We start from the raw sequence: 8,442 nt of genomic DNA, 5'->3' as shown, positions 1-8,442 counted from the left end.
GGCAGCCATGAAACTAGAAAGGGCCCGCATAGAAGAGGAGGAGCAGACCGCGGCTGCCACCGCCGCTGCGGCCACTGCCACCGCCGCTGCCACCGCCACCGCCGCTGCAGCCACTGCAACCGCTGCACGGAAAAAGACAGAGGTGGACGTTAGCCTAGAGGCCATAAATCAAGAAAGAGAAGCTGCTGCCGCTATAGCCCAAGCCGAAGTCCTAGAAGCAGCCGCGCAACAGGATGGCGGGGAGCAACCGTACAGACGGATTGCCTCAGAGGATCCGGCCCGACGCACTGAAGACTACGTAAGGAGCCTCTTCAGTGTAAACACCAGCGCACCATCTCAACACGGATGGAGCGACTCCACAGATACCGAAGACCATGCTAGCCCCACGAGGAGAAGATGCCTTTCCTTCAATGGCACATGCTGCCTGGGATAGCCACAGCCACAACAGTGATCCACACGCCAGCGTGCACACGGATGCACCACAACGGGCTCGCCATCCAGGTACACCCACGCGGGAGAAAACAGCCCCTCACACTAGCCAGCAGCCATCACGCGTCCATGCCAAGGAAGAGGCGACCGCACGACCCTCCCAGCAACTACCTCAGAACGGGACAAACGCGCCGATGTCTCAGGTCTGACAGACATAGCCAAGTACATGATCCGGCGCGACTTGGTGCACGCAGGACTCATCAGCTTCGACGACCGCCCTGAGAACTACCGGACGTGGAAGTTCACGTTCAAAGACGCAATTGACAGCTTGGACTTCTCAGCAAGGGAAGAGCTCAACCTGTTAGTCAAGTTCCTGGGGAACGTATCCAGGGAGCAAGCGCAGAGACTTCGGACGGCAAACGCGCATCAACCCCAAGTAGGTCTTGACCTAGTGTGGGAAAGGCTAGAAGAGACCTATGGCAGCCCTGAAGCAGTCGAGGATTCACTCTTCAAAAGAATCGAGAGCTTCCCCAAGATCACAACTAAAGACTACTCGAAGTTACGAGATCTTGGAGACCTGCTGCAAGAACTGGAGTTCGCAAGGAAAGACCATTCCTTAATAGGTCTCAACGCCCTAGATTCAGCTCGTGGAGTGAGACCCATCCTGGAGAAGCTACCCTTCAACCTCCAAGAAAGGTGGCTTTCACAAGGTTCCAAATACAAAAGGGAGAAGCAGGTTGTCTTCCCCCCATTCTCATTCTTCGTGAGCTTCATCCGCGAAGCGGCAAGGACAAGGAACGATCCCAGTTTCATCTTAGGTGCGCAAACCACATACAGTGCGAGCAGCCTGAAGAACGAGAGACCAGCGACGAGATATGGTAACCCCCAAACACCCATCTCGGCCCGCAGGACGGACGTGCCTCCCACGACCCAAACTACTCCCGATCAGTCGGTCGCCGGAGACAAGGAACCAAGGGACCCAAACAGGGAATGTCCCATACACAAGAAGCCACACCCACTCAACAAGTGCTTTGGGTTCAGGATGAAGTCCTTAGAGGAACGCAAGAGGTTACTTGGAGAATTCGGAGTTTGCTTCAAGTGCTGCGGTTCCACGACTCACCTAGCCAGGGACTGTAAGGAAGAGATCAAATGCACAGTGTGCGAGAGTGACAAGCACGTGACAGCATTACACCCAGAGGCGATGACACTCCACCAACTCAAGAACCCATCCTCCATAGCGGAGCATGGCGGGGAGAAAGAAGGAGAGTCAACATCCGTCACATCTCAGCGCACTGAAGTTTGCGGAAAAGAAGGCGACAAAATGTCCTGCTCCAAAATATGCCTTGTCGCAGTGCACCCCCAGGGACAACCTGAGAAGGCTATTCGGATGTACGCAATCCTCGACGACCAGAGCAACCGATCACTGGTCAGGTCAGAGTTCTTCGACATGTTTAACATACAAGATGGTGCTTCTCCTTACACTCTCAGAACGTGCGCAGGGCAAATGGAGACCACAGGGAGAAGAGTGAATGGCTACACCATATGCTCAATAGACGGCAAAGTGAACATGCCCCTTCCCACACTCATCGAGTGCAACCACATGGCCACAAACAGGGACGAGATACCCACACCAGACTTGGCACTCCATTACCCCCACCTCAAAGGAATAGCCAACCACATCCGGCCGGTGGAACAAGACGCCAAGATCCTGCTGCTGCTCGGTAGGGACATCATGAGGGTACATAAAGTCCGTAAACAGCACAACGGACCCCACAACGCGCCATACGCCCAAAGACTCGACCTAGGATGGGTGATAGTGGGCAACTCGTGCACTAACAAAGAGCACGGGCAAGACTACGTCGATGCCCGCAGAACGGAGGTGACAGAATGTGGACACACATCTCTCTCTGAACCATGTCTTGGCCATCTCCAAGTGACCGAAGGGCCAAGTGAAGAGAAAAGACAAGGTCATACCCCTGAGACCAACAAAGACACCCTCACGCCGATGGGATGCGACAATGGCTTAGGATGCTCAGCAGTCCAGACAGCCAAGGATGATGAGTCGATTCCACCGAAGGAAGAGAGTAACCTCCCAAAGGTGACCGACAAAGGGATCGTCCTAAAAACAACAAACAATCAGACAATGCTCCCGCGAGCAAGGGCACAATTAAGACGTACAGTTGTTCCTCCCCACAGAGTATCAAGCAACAGAGCAACCAATTGCCACGGCTGGCATAGCCGCAAAAGATTGCGCCTCACAGGCGAAGCCACAGTGTCAAAAGGACTGTTCGTTCAAACACGTAAGAGGGGACAGTTGCAGAGACATTTCCCAAAAGGATTTACAAGGACAAAAGAGACTGTTCTTCGTCATGTCCAGGGAGAAAACAACCTCCCGATGGCAGTCAACAAAGAAACACAAAAGCGTTTCACCAAACTACGCGGAGATGTTCTCGTGCAAGAGAAATGTACCGATGAACTACGGTGCACAGCGTTCCAGACAACAAGGAACGATGACAAACAAACACCATCAAGGGAAGATAGAGGATTCCCGAAGTTAACAGTCAAGGAGCTCTCTAAAGACGGACTAAGCAGTCGGGTGACTCCGCTACCATTCCGTTCACCAAGGAGGCGCTTCCCAAACAATGGAGAACATGCCATCTCTAGGTTCACCTCGCACCCCTGCGGCCTACAAAGGGAACCAGAGACCAACAACAACTTTGTGGTCTTCATTCAGAAGATATTCTTTACCGGCCACGCAAAGTCAGCACCTCTAATGGAGGAAGGCGAAGAATGGCGGTACCTCCAATCACCTGGGGCCTACCACCCTCAGGAAATCAAATCCGGGTAATGTTCAACCCCAGCGCTCAGCTTCAGGGAGTCTCCCTGAAAGACGCCCCCTTCATTGGATTACATTCGACAACCAGTTTTCCAGGGACAGTAATCCGCTCCCACAAGGAGCCAAAAGCCCTCTCCTTCTGCCAAACGCCAGGTGATAGAGCAACAGGCTGCCACGGCTGGTATACCTACAAGGGGATACACTCTGTGGGCGAAACTACAGAGACAAAAGGACTGTTCTCTTACAAGACTAAAAGGAAACAGTGCCAGAGACTTTTATACAAAGACATTGTGGTGCAACCAGCAAACCTGGAGCTGTGCATCCACCCTGCATCCTTTGCCAAAGAACCTTGGCCAAGGGACCTTGATACCAGTGTTACCGGCCGGTGTCACATCGCTATGTGGACATGGACTCTTGCATTGTTTGAGAATGTGATGTTATCTTTGTTATGCATTGCACATATGTTCCACATATTCCAGTTATATAGTGGTATCTCCAGATACCAGACGGGGAGTGTCATGGAACAAGAATCACATTCCTGCCCGACCCCCCTTCTGCTTGTCAGCTCCTTAAGTTCAGCTGCAGGCATTGGTTCCACATACACACACTGTGCCTGTGTAACATGCAACAATGTTGCATTTCTTGCCTCTGAGCACGTAATCAGTGAACTGCTACCGCAGCTTCTCCAGTCCTCCCAGTTAATGGACTTTCCCATGTTCTCCCCTGACCTTTGCTGACAGTTAGTGCAGTCCCACTCAACCTTTAGTGTGACCCCTGCCCCTCACTTCCTTTTCCACCCTAGATTACAGTGAGTACAGACCTGTCTGCATCCACCCCTGGTAAGGCCTTTCTCTCTTACCATAGTCTAACCTCATAGAAGCATCCCACATAGAGAAGCACTCTCTGCCTACACTACACCCACAAGTTCCCTTGTTTTCTAATCCAGCAATAAAATTAAGAAAGACATTAAGGACTTGTCATGCTTTGAAAGAGGGAGGACATGAGTTGAGCTTACTGGAACTAATCATACATCATTCGTGACCCTGGTTCCAGGAAAACTCCATTAGGAAGGTCCCTTCTCCCTAATAGTTCTGCTTTCCACCTTTACTCTCAAAGAGATTCCCCAGCTTCTCTGGCTGCTGTAAGCTCCTCTCCTGAGCTGCTTTGTCTCTCTCTTGAGCTGCTCTGTCTCTGTCAGCTCCTCTAACTCTCTCAGCTCCTCTAATTCTGCTGCGTCTGCTCACTGACTCACAGCTAGCATGAGACACTGCAACACTGTTGCAGACCTTCACGTGCCTCTCACTGAACAGAGGCAGCACAACAAAATGGAACTGAACTTCTAACTTTAGGCAGTGCTGTGTCTTATATCACCCCCCAGAGAACAAACCTGCTCTGTACCACTAAGTGTGGGCACATTGCATGTTGTCACTTCCTTTGGGGATATATGACACCTCACCAGGGTTTGAGGGCAAACCTCCATTGATTGTTGCTGGCAATCCTGCATACTTACCAGGTTTACTGCCAGCATGAGAAAGAGATATGTACACCAATCTTACACATGGCTACATATATATATATATGGGAACACAAAAGAAAAAGATACCTCTGAAATAGCACTCAGACAAATAATTGCAAAAATATAAAGGGTACTTTAATTAGATTCAAAAGATAACAGAAAAACAAACAGCTAACCAATGAACCCGCCTGACTATAATAGATTAGTGGACAAAAGAAAATAACAAAAGTTAATGTATACAAAACCCAATAAAAATAAAAGAAAAGTTGATGCCCCAAAGAATAGACCTAACTCACTGAAGGAAAAAGTAATTTCCTGCAGTGAAATAAATCAGACCGGCCGGTCCCAAGGAATATTGCTAACTGAAGGACATCATACAAAAAGGTCAAAGATACAAACTAACAAAAGCATACAATCAAAGAAAACCATGGTGCTGAATTGATGACAGTTGAAGTGTTAAAAAAAACACTATAGTAAGCTGGTTGCAGTACAGATGAGATTAATAAAAAAGCATACATATACAAAACTTCATTTAGTAACCCAAATACATAAAAATACAAATAAGATGGGGAAACAAATGAGAGGTAAATAATCTGAGATACTCAGCTCCTGGAAAACTGAAGTACTGCAACCATCAAACAGCACAGCAAAGTCCACTATTAATGTCCAAGGATATAGGACATAAATGAAGGTTCAAAATAGAACATAGGCAGGCAGGGTCAGCAGCAGCAGAAATTAAAATTAGCCCACTTTTAATTTCTGCTGCTGCTGACCCTGCCTGCCTATGTTCTATTTTGAACCTTCATTTATGTCCTATATCCTTGGACATTAATAGTGGACTTTGCTGTGCTGTTTGATGGTTGCAGTACTTCAGTTTTCCAGGAGCTGAGTATCTCAGATTATTTACCTCTCATTTGTTTCCCCATCTTATTTGTATTTTTATGTATTTGGGTTACTAAATGAAGTTTTGTATATGTATGCTTTTTTATTAATCTCATCTGTACTGCAACCAGCTTACTATAGTGTTTTTTTTAACACTTCAACTGTCATCAATTCAGCACCATGGTTTTCTTTGATTGTATGCTTTTGTTAGTTTGTATCTTTGACCTTTTTGTATGATGTCCTTCAGTTAGCAATATTCCTTGGGACCGGCCGGTCTGATTTATTTCACTGCAGGAAATTACTTTTTCCTTCAGTGAGTTAGGTCTATTCTTTGGGGCATCAACTTTTCTTTTATTTTTATTGGGTTTTGTATACATTAACTTTTGTTATTTTCTTTTGTCCACTAATCTATTATAGTCAGGCGGGTTCATTGGTTAGCTGTTTGTTTTTCTGTTATCTTTTGAATCTAATTAAAGTACCCTTTATATTTTTGCAATTATTTGTCTGAGTGCTATTTCAGAGGTATCTTTTTCTTTTGTGTTCCCATATTTAACTTTTCCTCAAGCACCACCTACAGTTTATTTTTTCTATCTGTTATAATTATTTCAGGTATATTTTTCCTGATTTAAGTAGGTTATTTAGACTTTGCATTAATTTTTTGGAAGTGATGCGGTATTCATTTTTGTGTCTTTGATATATATATATATATATAAAATCGAATGGTTAGTGCTATCTGCGGTGAATCTGATTGGTCCTCAGCCTCTGGCCAATCAGATTGGTGGGTCTGACGTCACCCAACTGCCACTCTCTTCCCCCTCGGCGCCACACACACACACATACACACACACACACACACACCTCTCTCTGGCGCTCATCTCTCTCTCCCCTCCCGGCGCTCATCTCTCCCTCCCGGCGCTCATCTCTTCCTCCCGGCGCTCATCTCTCCCTCCCGGCGCTCATCTCTTCCTCCTGGCGCTCATCTCTCCCTACCTCCGCTCACCTCTCCCTCCCTCTCTCCGCTCACCTCTCCCTCCCTCCGCTTACCTCTCCCTCCCTCCCTCCGCTCACGTCTCCCTCCCTCCGCTCACCTCTGCCTCCGCTCACCTCTCCCTCCTCTCACCTCTCCCTCCGCTCATCTCCATCCCCGGCGGGGGAACAGGCACTGGCCAGGCAGGCTGCAGCTGCCTCGCGGTGCCTAAGATGGCGCCCGGAAGGACCCCCTTAATCCCTCGCGGCACCTAAGATGGCGGCGCCCGGAAGGACCCCCTTCCTCCCTCGCGGTGCCAAAATGAGAAAATGGCGGCGCCCGTAAGTAGAGGTAGGTGTCGCGTGTGTGTCGCTCTAGGTGACGTGTGTGTGTGTGTGTGTGTGGGACTGTGTGTGGGACTGTGTGTGGGACTGTGTGTGGGACTGTGTGTGTGTGTGTGTGGGGGACACTGTGTAAGTGTGTGTGTGGGACACTGTGTAGGTGTGTGTGTGTGTGTGTGTGTGTGGGACACTGTGTAAGTGTGTGTGTGGGACACTGTGTAGGTGTGTGTGTGTGGGACACTGTGTAGGTGTGTGTGTGGGACACTGTGTGTCTGTGGGACACTGTAGGTGTGTGTGTGTGTGGGACACTGTAGGTGTGTGTGTGTGGGACAATGTGTGGGTGTGTGTGGGACACTGTGTAGGTGTGTGTGTGGGACACTGTGTGTGTGTGTGTGTGTGTGTGTGTGTGTGTGTGTGTGTGTGTGTGTGTGTGTGTGTGTGTGTGACACTGTATGTGTGACACTGTGTGTGTCACTGTGTGTGTGTGTGTGTGTGTGTGACACTGTGTGTGTGTGTGTGTGACACTGTGTGTGTGTGCCACTGTGTGTGTGTGTGTGTGCCACTGTGTGTGTGTCGCCCCCCCTGCCTTTCACGCCCCCCCTATCTTTCACGCCCCCCCCTTCCTTTCACGCCACCGCCCCCCCCTGCCTTTCACGCCCCTGCCATTCACGCCCCCGACCCCCCTGCTTTTCACGCACCCACCCCCCCTGCCTTTCACGCCCCCGCCCCCCCCTGCCTTTCACGCCCCCGCCCCCCCTGCCTTTCACGCCCCCTCCCTCCCTGCCTTTCACGCCCCCTCCCCCCCTGCCTTTCACGCCCCCGCCCCCCTGCTTTTCACGCCCCCGCCCCCCTGCCTTTCACGCTCCTGCCCCCCCCCTGCCTTTCACGCCCCCGCCCCCCCTGCCTTTCACGCCCCCGCCCCCCCTGCCTTTCACGCCCCTGCCCCCCCTGCCTTTCACGCCCCTGCCCCCCCTGCCTTTCACGCCCCCGCCCCCCCTGCCTTTCACGCCCCCCCTGCCTTTCACGCCCCCCCCTTCCTTTCACGCCCCCCCCTGCCTTTCACGCCCCCCCCTGCCTTTCACGCCCCGCCCCCCCTGCCTTTCACGCCCCTGCCCCCCCTGCCTTTCACGCCCCCGCCCCCCCTGCCTTTCACGCCCCGCCCCCCCTGCCTTTCACGCCCCCGCCCCCCCTGCCTTTCACGCCCCCCTGCCTTTCACGCCCCCGCCCCCCCTGCCTTTCACGCTCCTGCCCTCCCTGCCTTTCACGCCCCCGCCCTCCCTGCCTTTCACGCCCCCGCCCTCCCTGCCTTTCACGCCCCCGCCCCCCCTGCCTTTCACGCCCCCGCCCCCCCTGCCTTTCACGCCCCCGCCCCCCCTGCCTTTCACGCCCCCGCCCCCCCTGCCTTTCACGCCCCCGCCCCCCCTGCCTTTCACGCCTCCGCGCCCCCCCTGCCTTTCACGCCCCCCTGCCT

Source organism: Ascaphus truei, chromosome 4, assembly GCF_040206685.1.
Source record: "Ascaphus truei isolate aAscTru1 chromosome 4, aAscTru1.hap1, whole genome shotgun sequence".
In the NCBI taxonomy this organism is placed as follows: Eukaryota; Metazoa; Chordata; class Amphibia; order Anura; family Ascaphidae; genus Ascaphus; species Ascaphus truei.
Note: the sequence above shows the minus strand (reverse complement) of the source record.